Below are 11,356 nucleotides of genomic sequence, written 5' to 3'. Positions count from 1 at the left end.
TACGCTTCGTCCCAAACAATGACTAGCCTCTTCGTCCCCTCAAGGATAGGCTGGAGTTCCTTGACATAGAAGCTGCCGAACATTATGTTCTCCAAGTCCACCACGTGCTCCTTGTCTCTCGGGAAAGTCCACTTTGTCGTTGCTTGAAAAGACCTCTCTCGGGATTCCTTCAAGTACTGGCCCCAACGGACCTTCACCTTGTCTCTCGTCACTTCAGCACCTGCATTCAAGGGAATGTGAGATCTCCAGGACGCCGAATTAGCATTTCGGCGCGGCCCCCTGATGGTACGAGGCCTTCTCTCTTGGGTAGACTGACCCGCAAACCAGGACGTCGATTCAGCACATCGACGCGGCCCCCTGATGGTACGAGGCCTTATCTCTTGGGTCGACTTACCCGCAAACCAGGACGTCGATTCATCACATCGACGCGGCCCCCTGATGGTATGAGGCCTACTTCTTTGGGCATCTCGGCCCTCATTGTCTACTCCTCGGTGAGGGGGTAGACTCTTCTTTCGTCTCCCAGGCCACTTAGCATCGTAGTTAGCCTGGGTCTTGTTCGCCCTCGGCTCCACCGAACCTTTAGGCATTCTCCAAGGTCGCATCCCTTGTTTCGGCGTCGGTATCACCCTCATAGCCGAAATTCGATGCTGCCCCTTGTCTTCGTCGCCGTCTACCGTATTCACTACGATAGACCCCATTAGTAGCATCGATCTGTCACTTGGTTTCAATACTACCAATGCTTTTCAAAGAAGCGCATCCCGAGTACTAACTTGAAGTCATCCGGCGGAACGGTGGTGAAGTCGAGCTCCCCCGCCCACTCACCCACTTGGACCGCGACCTTCTTAGCCACTCCTTGGACGCGTCTCATTTTCCCATTGACCGCTTCAGCACTGTTAGCATCCTTAACTAGCCCCAACCGATCAGCTTCATCTTTCGTAACAAAGTTGTGGGAGGCGCCCGAGTCGATCAAGGCTCGTGCTTGCTTCCCATTCACCATCAAGTCCACGCACATGAGCCTGTTGGATTTCTTGGCGGAGGAATCTTCGTACTTCCCCATCGCGCTGATCCTTTGAAGTGAGCCCATCCGTGGTTGGTCTTCACCATCACTCGAGTCTTCGTTACACTCGTCGGCCAACGCCCCATAAAGACGTTCTTGAGCCCCCTTCGGCATCTTCTTGAACATGGCATTGAACTCCGCTTGGTTCGGACAATCGGCCATCTTGTGAGGACCCTTGCACACAAAACACGCGAACGGTCTCTTCGTTGTGGAAGCAGTAGAGTTTCCCACCTTCGAAGACGAGCTTGAGGGCGAGTTTGTAGTGCTCGCCGATTGGGCTTGACTTCCTTGCGAGCGGAACCGACTGTTCCCAACCGAAATGGCGCTGTTTTGTGGCCTTTGTCCATTGTACCCACTCTGTGACGCACCAGTATTCCCCGTTGGTGCCACCACTCTTGGTGCCTCTCGCTCCCCGTGAAAGTCGAGCAGGCGTTCCGCAGCTGATATGGCCGAAGACAGAGTTTTGGGATTCTGCCTCATGACCTCCTGTTGTGCCCACCTCTTCAACCCATCAATGAATTCGAATGTCCGGTCCGTCTCGGACATTTCGGTAATCTCGAGCATGCACGCTGAGAATTCCCTCACATATTCCCGGATTGATTTGGTGTGCTTGATTTCCTTCAGCTTCTTCCGAGCAACAAACTCCGTGTTCTCGGGGTAGAAGTGATCCTTCAAGATCCTCTTGAAGTCGGCCCATGATGCCACCGTAATCGTGCCCGCATCGATTTCCTTGTACCTAGCCCTCCACCACATCTTGGCATCGTCGACTAGATACATGCTTGCCGTGACAACTTCCGCGTCTTCGTCGAGCCCACTTACTCGGAAGTATTGCTCCATATCGAAGATAAAGTTATCCACCGCTTTCGAATCCCTCGCCCCATCGTAGGCACGAGGTGGAGGTGCCTTCACCTTATGGCTCCCCACAGATTTCCCGTCATTGGCCACCGCTTTCACGAGCGTGGCGCAAGTGTTCTCTAACATCTCGACCTTTCGATGCAGATGATTGATCTCTTCCTCCCGATCGTCGGGGATCGCACCACTGATCGCTTCGATGCGGGTGTTCATCCCGTCCACCTTCGTCTCAAGGTCACAAACCGTCTTCTGCAACTCCTCGAGGCTCGCAGCCATCCGCATAACGATGCTCTCGAGTTTGGGAAGCTTGACGTCGATTGTGTCCATTAAGGCATCCACTCGGTCCTCGATTGTTTCGCCCATTTTCTCGATCTCGATGAACAAATGCGGCTCGCAGATGCCCGTCCGAAGACCGGGCTCTGATACCAAATGTCACGGTTCGCTACTTTTGCCGGACCGTGGCGCGCACCTTTTTCCGTCTCAAGGCAAGATGCAAGCGACAAGGATCTTCGAACTAGTGATGGATCGCTCACTAGCACGTTACTCGGGTCTCGGCAACACACGACAGGATGCAACGAGAGCGTTAGGCTCTAGTGTTTGTCAGGCACTAGGCACTCGTAATCGGTCTCGGGGGTGTGAGTCGGGATCCTAGTGTCGATCCCACAAACACGGCTTGTTAGTAAAGTGAAGGCTAAGAGTCGTTCACAACAAAGCAACAACAAGCAATACGAAGGCATAAGGTAGGAAGTAGATTTTCATTCACTAGTACTCCCTAAAGAGGGAAATTTGATTATTACATCCTGGTAGCAGGAGACATTGAATTTACAAGTTTAGTTCAGAATAGCGATATACCTATTTATGGAAACCTAATCTAAAACTACTAAGAAAATACTTACTACAAATGTACAAGGGAAATGAAATTACATAAGCATAAAATAAATCTAAGGGTTCAAGTGTGCGGATCGTCACACCCTGCTACCTACCTGCCTGTTTGGTTTGCGGTTTGGGGAAGGGTTTTTTGTCGGTGACTACCGAACATATAACCTCGTTGGTATTAAAGCACCTCACATTTTCCCCCCAAAGGTACCTAAAATTTATATTCCTTTTATTAATACATACAATAGACAAATTCCGTGAAAAAAGTCAAGATTCCGGCAAACTTAACAAAAAAAACATAAACTAAAAATTATTTACAATTTTGATTACAATTAAAATTTTAAGTTTTAATAAAAGAAATCAGGACTTCGATTTTAAAACTTATAAGTTTACCTTGACTTTTGTATTATGTTTCGTTCTCTCTTTTGTTTTTCATTTTTCCTTTTCTATTTTTTCGCATTTTGAGGTGTGCATTCACCCATGGACGGTTCAGAAGGATGATTTATGTCAGCCGACCCCAAATCATTTTGGGATTAAGGCTCTGATGTTGTTGTTGTTGTTGTTGTTGTTGTTGTTGTTGGTTACAATTAAAATATATTAATAACAATGTTAATCACTTACCTAACCGAAATCACTCCTCAGCCTCTCTTATTCAACCCTTCCCTAATAAGTTACAACCCATAACCAACATCCTTATTCATCTTTTTTCGCCCAATATCATCTCTCTCTCTCTCTCTCTCTCCCAAGTCTCCCTCCTCTTACAACTCTTACCACCATCCTTAATCACCTTTTTTTTTTCGCCCAACACCATTTATCTCTTACTATGAGGATTGTGCTTATTTAGTTATTATTTCTCTTGTCAAATTATTTGGTGGTGAAGGAGTATGGTGGCTTTTTAAGCTTGTTAAGGATAGGAGGATGTTGGACAAGGAGAACAATAGAGTGCATAGTGTTAACATACAAGAAGTTTATGGAGGAGGAGAAGAAGGAAAGAGAATACATGATTGAGGTGGGATGAAAAGGGAGGCGGATGTGAGAGATGAATATGGTGGTGACTGATGGTGGTGGTGGAGGAGAAAGAGTAGTAAAGTCTAAATGGTAAAGGTGAGAAGGAAGAGATCTAGAGATGATTAATTAGGATTGGTTACTTGGGGAGATGAAAAAGTGGTAATTTAATGACAAACTAGCATTTGATCCCGTGATATTCACGGGGCGGTTAATAACTTATACTCCCTTCGTTCTAGTCATTTGTTTACTTATTTTATTTATGAGTGTCTCATTCATTTATTTACCTTTCTATATTGAGCATAGTTTTGAGGGTAATTTCATCATTCACATAATCTATTGTCCACTTCTCACTCAATAATAGTACCCACAAATGGTCTCTTCCTCTTTCCTTGGTTTTTGAAAACCAAAGGTAAACCACTAACCGGGACCGAATGAGTAGTTTATGTTATTTGTGTAGATTTGCAACTTGCTTATTGATAAGCTCACATATTTACCATCTATTTAGCAAACTTTGTGCATAATAAGCGACACTAGGAAGCGGTTTTGCTTGACTTATGTCTTCGTTAACCAATTCCGAGTGTTGAGCTGTTAAGGAGGATTTGAACATGTTTTAGAGGAAGTTCGGGGTGGTTCTAAGTCCCAAGTGAAGCATGGAAGCAAGTTATAAGAGAACAATGAAAGAACCGTCCAAGAGAAGAAGCAAAGGAAAAAGTTCAAAGCGGAGTTCAGCACGTTGGGCGCACCGTGCGCCCCTCCCTATGTTATAGGGCGCACCGTGCGCCTATTCTGGGCATTACGCGTTTTTATTACGGGCTTCCATCCAACTTAAGCCCATCATTTCCTCTTTAACCTAGGACTATATATAGGTGAATACCATGAGGGATTCACCATCTTATGCTTTATTTTTGTTAATCAAGTTGTAATTTGAAGATTATCATTTTAATTGGGTTTCTAGATCTATTATGGAGAACTAATCTCCTTTCTTAATTCAATCCTAATGGTGTAATCTTTTGGTTGTAAGACACTCCAATCTTTCACTAATTATTATTATTATTGTTAATCCTTTGTGTTTATTGTTTAAATTTTGGAAATCTTGTTTAATTTGAGTAATTAAGTGTGATTTACTTATTGCTTAATTTAATCAAGTTCCTTAATTTATTATTGTTAGAATTGTTAAGTGTGTTCCCTTGCAATTATATCTTAGCATCACCTTGTGTTTGAATTAGTGAGTGTGATTTCCTCCTAACTTGATCTACAAGAAAGGGATTAACTTGTGATTAGGCATTAATCGTGTTCCATTGTGTCTAAATTACTCTTATTGAATCTCTCATGCCTTTATCTTCTTATTAATTTGACCTTTGTATGTGTTCCTACTTGGTAGGATTGATAAATAGGGTTAATTGATTAAGCGTGATTTCCTTATCATTTAACCACTATAAAGGAGATTTAGGAGAGTAATCTCCACAGTGAGGTGATAATATATAATTAAGGGATTGATTGTGTCATGGATCAACCATTAATGGTTCACCAAAGGAATTTGGTTAAGTTTTCCTCTCATATTTGATAATCATCTTCAATTGCTTACTTACTTGTTACTCTCATTTGAATTCCAAATTGTTGCTTGGAAACCAAACCAACCTCCCTCCCCTCTTTTATTCACATGTTTGTTGTTAATTTGTCACAATTGTTCTAATTACTCTTTTTATTACACATTTGCAAACCCCCCTTCTCTTGGGTTCGATCACATTACTTGATACTTACTTGTCTTATATTTAAGTCTTGATTAGTATGTATTGTGGTATATAAATTGTTACTTTGAGCGCCTTAAATAGCGACGTTTTAGGCGTGTTGAATTTTGGCGTCGTTGCCGGGGAAGGTAACGGTTTTGCTAGTGTTTTAAATTGGGTTTTAGAATAGTTGTGTCAAGTTACTTGCATTAGTATTCTAGTAGCGAGATTGTGTTTGGTAAATTTGCTTGTGAGAACCTTTTGATCGTTTGATTCTTGTGTAGATCTTTTTATGGTTCATACTAGGAATTCAAGTGAAACATTGCTTCCCTACGACCCGGAAATTCAAAGAACTCTTGCTTAACTAGGAGGAGGTATAAGAAGAGAACCACCGGTTATTCAAAAAATCAATTCCGTAACCCAACAAGACCAAGAGGAAGATAACCAATCTTCTTCTTCCAACAACACCATTTTCGTTGTAGAAAACGATATACAACCCATAAACATCATCATGGGAGACGCCGAGGACCGTGCACCTCCAAGGGCAAGGACTATCAAAAAGCTCACCGCTGCGGACCTTACACAAGTTCCTTTGTGTATCTCTTTTCCGGCTCTAGCGAAAAATGCTACTTTTGAGCTCAAGTCCAGGTCATCCATCAATTGCCACAATTCTATGGGACAAGTACGGAGAATCCCAACAAGCACTTGAACAAGTTTCATGTGGTATGTTCTAGCTTGAAACCCAATGGAATCACAGATGAGCAACTCCAATTGAGAGCTTTTCCTTTCTCACTAAAGGATGCGGGGAATGATTGGCTCTATTATCTTCCCACCGGAAGCATTACCACATGGAACCATATGAAGACAGCCTTCTTGGAGAAATATTTCCAGCTAGTCTCTCCTCTCAAATTAAGAAGGAGATAAGTAATGTGGATCAAATGGATGGGGAAAACTTATATTAGTATTGGGAGAGGTTCAAACAACTTCTTGCTAGTTGCCCATACCATGGTTATGTAAGATTCATTAACCTCTTATTAGACACTTCTAATAATTTTACAAGTTTAGTTTAGTCATAAACTAATAAGATCTTATGCATGCATAACATTATTAAAACAAAGTAAGAAGAAACCGATCTACTTACAAGGAGGGCCGAATGGTTATACTAATTGTTCTCCTACCAAATTAGTCTTCTTAAGAAAATCCTAGTGCCCCAATGATGAACTTAGATCCAATGGTAGGATCTACTCCTCAAGGAATTGTACCAAGATAATCACTCTTAATACATATACTAATTTTAGTACTAGAATTAGTATATGAGCCCTTAAAATGATAACTAATATTATTGTTTACTACTTCTAGTAATAGTGGAATAATATTAGAGATTTTGGAACAAATTATGCATAAAACAATTTTATGTGAGAGATGATAATAAGAGATTAAAGATAAGCATAAGACTTGTCATCATCTGAAAATGAGAACTACTTCTCATCTTAAGAGGGGGAGGGGGACGGTTTTATTATGACAAAAGGGAGCATGCCATGCTTTTTATCTTACCCAAATGTTTTTTATCTTACCCAAAAGCTTAGGGTAGGTCCTACTAGGTATATGTAATCATGGTGTTTATCTTATATTTAAAAAACAACAACTACAAAACCCTTTTAATACCATGAAACCGGTTTACCCACTTAAAATGGACTCCATATTATCTTTGTAATTTTGTCATTTGTAATATGTTATGACATGTGACTTGTAACATGTCATTAGCAATATAAATGTATATTTAACTAATTAAATATCATTATATATTAAAAAGATTACATTTGACAAATTAACAAGTAATTCACCATTACATGTATATAAAATGGGTCACATTAAGTCTAGTTAATATAATCTACAACATCTTGTAATTATAACTAACTAATTACTCTTATCTCAAATGTTTCACAAACATTAGTCAATTTTAGTAATATAACAAATTAATTACTAAATTGAATCTTATTTAGTCACATTACAATAAGATATATAATTCTCACTTATAAATAAATTTGTTCAATTTTAAGGAATTAATTAACTTGTATCTACATACAATTAATTAATTAATTAATCAATTAAGAGTGTTACCCTAGAGGTATGACATTAAGGGATCAACTGATCACCACCGTCATACGACAGTAATGTCAAAATCTAGTCAGCCAATCATTACTAATTAATGTGGATCAGTTGACAATAAAATATTATTTTCCCTCATGCATTCTTATTATGAGATTTAAACATGTGATCGCATTATTGTCGAGGACACTTAGTCCAACAATCTCCCACTTGTCCGCGACAAGTGTGCGTCACCAATTCTCTTGTCCTATTACTATCTCCCACTCAATGCAAGGTGTCTTACAGATCATACTTGCATTTGATCATATCATGAGTGGTTTCCTCGATCTGGAGAATAACTGTCTGGCTGGAATTATCTACCGTAGATACCTTCCGAGCGTAGCCATGCATTTCCAGTTCATTACTCCTCGAGTGGCCTTGAGATATAAGATGACCCTGACAGGGATGGACAATTCCTATTACACTCTTCCCTTCGAATAGCCACAACTCATCATGACCCAAAACATGCCCATTTGACCCCAATTACGAAGGTCGTAGAACATAAATCAAAGTCACTCTGAAACTGTGCCATCTTAGGCGAACAGTCTTTAGTCAAAGAATAGACTCATAAGAATACTATAGTAGCTCTCGCCACGACCAGGCTATAAAAATTTCCAGAACTCTATAAGCGGTCATAAGCCCGACAGAGTGTCCCATACAGTCTGCCTATGTGATCGACTAGTCATCTCTCATGACTCTATGGCACTTGAACTCGTCATCAATCGCATCACACTCTAGTTACTTCAAGACGTCACCTCATATAAGCGACTAGAGGCGAATACTATGTTAATCCAGTTCACTTTAATGAGGTTCAATATTGTCTCAACAACCCATTTGGATGTAACAAAGTAATAATAGAGTTTAATATAAAACTCAAACGATGAATGCATTATCACATACGTAAAATTGATACAATATCAATTACTACATAATCTATAATCCATATTCCATTTTGTATATGCTGCACATTTCAACTCAATTGAAATGACATGACTTATAATGTTAAACCTGTGAAAAGGCTTTTGGTTAGTAAGTGTCAGCAACACATTGCACTTTCCCTAACCTTATACCATTTCCCTTTGTATAATCTTTATTATAACAACCTTTTGAGTACATGTCCAGATCCAATCTAGAGATAGGTTACTTAGCCTTGAAATAACTCCCACTGTCCTCACAGTGTGTAAGGATAGGGCCTTTGGTTGTTGGAACGAACTACCATGGTTCCTCCAATTCATAAAACCGAATCCTAATATCATCCCTTCCTTCTTGCATATCTCATTATTGCAAGTGTACTCAATTTTCGTTGTAAATCTCTCATTGTTCTACTTCCTAAGGCGTTCACTACGCCAAATCTGGCAATCAATAAGGAGCGTATCACAACGGTTTAATACATTTAGTAACGACACTTAGATTACCGTTTTCCAAATATTGGTGGAAACCTAGACCGCGCTAATAGGAATTACGGTTTCCCTCGAAACCGTTGTTATTATAATTTGACAACGGCTGATTAACAAGCCGTTATCAAAAGCTTTTAACGATTTCCAAAAATTCGTTATAGAATCACTGTTATCAACGATTGTTAGAAAACCGTTACCAGTTTAAGATATCGGCATTTCGAAAACCGTTACTAAATTAACACCAGCAACGGTTTTTGTTACCCGTTATGTTATTGTTACGGATCTTTTGTAACCGTTATTATTGTCTATTATGAGATAACGGTGTTTCAATTCAACCGTTGTCGTATTTGGTTAGATTTTTCAATTTGATTATTCGCATTCAAAATCGAACTTTAATAAATATTCAATTTGACCAATAATATTCAATTTGACCAAAATAATTCTATAAATATGTCTTCATAATGTTTTAGGTCAAATTCTAAATTATCAAACATTTACCTCTAATTTCTTTCTAAATATCTCTCTAAAAAAAATATGGCTGGTGAGCTACAATCATGTTCTCGTTACGCACAGCCTTTTACTTGCATTCTCCATAATCTCCCGGTTCATTATGGTGTGAATGGAAAGGGTTTAAACCCTAATTTTGGGTGGTTGACGGAAATGCTTCATAACTCCGGTTTCACCGCGGTTAAAAAAGTGTACCCTGTGTCTACAAACAAGCAAGGTTTTGTAAGCTTCGCTTTTATCGTATTTGTGAAGCCAACGCCATGATAGTTTTCGTCAGGCAAGAAAATTAGGGGCTAGATTTGCGGGGGAAGATGCGGGGAAAGAGGACTTCTATTCGGATGATAAAAAACAAGGCCCTTATCTATGGGTTGCGACCCATCTTGATCATCATCTGCTGAAATATTGTAGGAAGCATCACATTCTTGCCACCGTGCCTATGTCATGGGAGAGATAGGCTATTCCACCTGCGCTTCCTGGTGATAATGAAGGGCCGATCTACGACTTGCTCTATATCGAAATTCATAATTAGTATCCTAATACTTCATCAGAATCAAATAATTAAGTTTTTAATTATTATCTGGCATTGTAAGTTGTATTTGGATTATGGTGGTGGTTTGAATTAAAGTTTAATTATTTATGTTTTTTGTTACGTTTTTTTGTTACCCCATCCTCTAGAATTCAGAGACAATATCACCACAAAAATATCAAACTTTTATTATAATGACTTAGGTTTTTAGGAGTACATTAAAATATCAAGCTAAAGAAAAAAAATCGCGTAAAACAAGCGTTGACAAACGTGAAAAAGCAAATGTGTAGTGTGGAGTTGAATGAAGGGAGTATGTTTTTTTGTTACTCCATCCTCTGGAATTTAGAGACAATCTCACCATATATGTCTCTTTCACCTTCAGCCCAATCGACACAGTCGTTTTCCCATTGCAACGGCACTGTCCCCTGCTCGGCAATGCGACCTTGGCGGTGCAGAATCGGAAGTAGTAGGAGACGGTCAGATTCATTCGCAACCCATAAATAAGAGTCTACCCTCTGTTCATCCTGATCAAACCAGAGTCTCGAAGAGTCATTGTTATAGAATGTCCGCTCAAGTTTGCGAGCCTGACGAAAGCATTCCCGCTCCTCACCCCCGCCAAACTCGATGAGGGCACACCCCTCGAAGCCATGATGCGCATCATTGTCCGGGTAGATAGTTTGAACCAAATTCAATCCGGCTACCCGAATCAAACCTATTAACCAGTCAAGGCTATACGAGAGTATAGCCTTTCCATGCCCGTCCTCTGTATACGGGAGATTGTGAATGATGCACGTAAAGAGTTTAGCGTACATAAATCTACTTGGGGGTCCTACAAGAGGTTCATATGATGCTTCATCATCATCATCAGCGGATGAATAATATGAACCACTGTAAGTTGATGAACTTGACGACATAATCGATGTGGAAAATTAATGGAGGACTTAACAAGTTAAGAATTGGAAAGTGCAAACTGTACAAGTTAAGATTGTGAAAATTATAATTCTACTTATAATGAGTTTGGGTTGTATTGGAAACGGTATAATAAGATAGTAAGAATTGGAACCGGTATAATAATAAGATAAGAATTGGAAACTTAACAAGTTAAGAATTAGAAAGTGGAAACGGTAAAAGCTAAACAAGAATCGGTCCAATTACTTAACAAGAAACACAACGGTTATAAAAAAACCGTTGTCCAATTAGTAGAAATACAACGGTCCAATTACTTAACAAGACTAATGCATGCCTTGCAATTTTTACT

This window comes from Silene latifolia, chromosome 1 (genome assembly GCF_048544455.1).
Source record: "Silene latifolia isolate original U9 population chromosome 1, ASM4854445v1, whole genome shotgun sequence".
NCBI lineage: Eukaryota > Viridiplantae > Streptophyta > Magnoliopsida > Caryophyllales > Caryophyllaceae > Silene > Silene latifolia.
The sequence above is the reverse complement of the archived record's forward strand: the minus strand, read 5'-3'. Positions refer to the sequence as shown.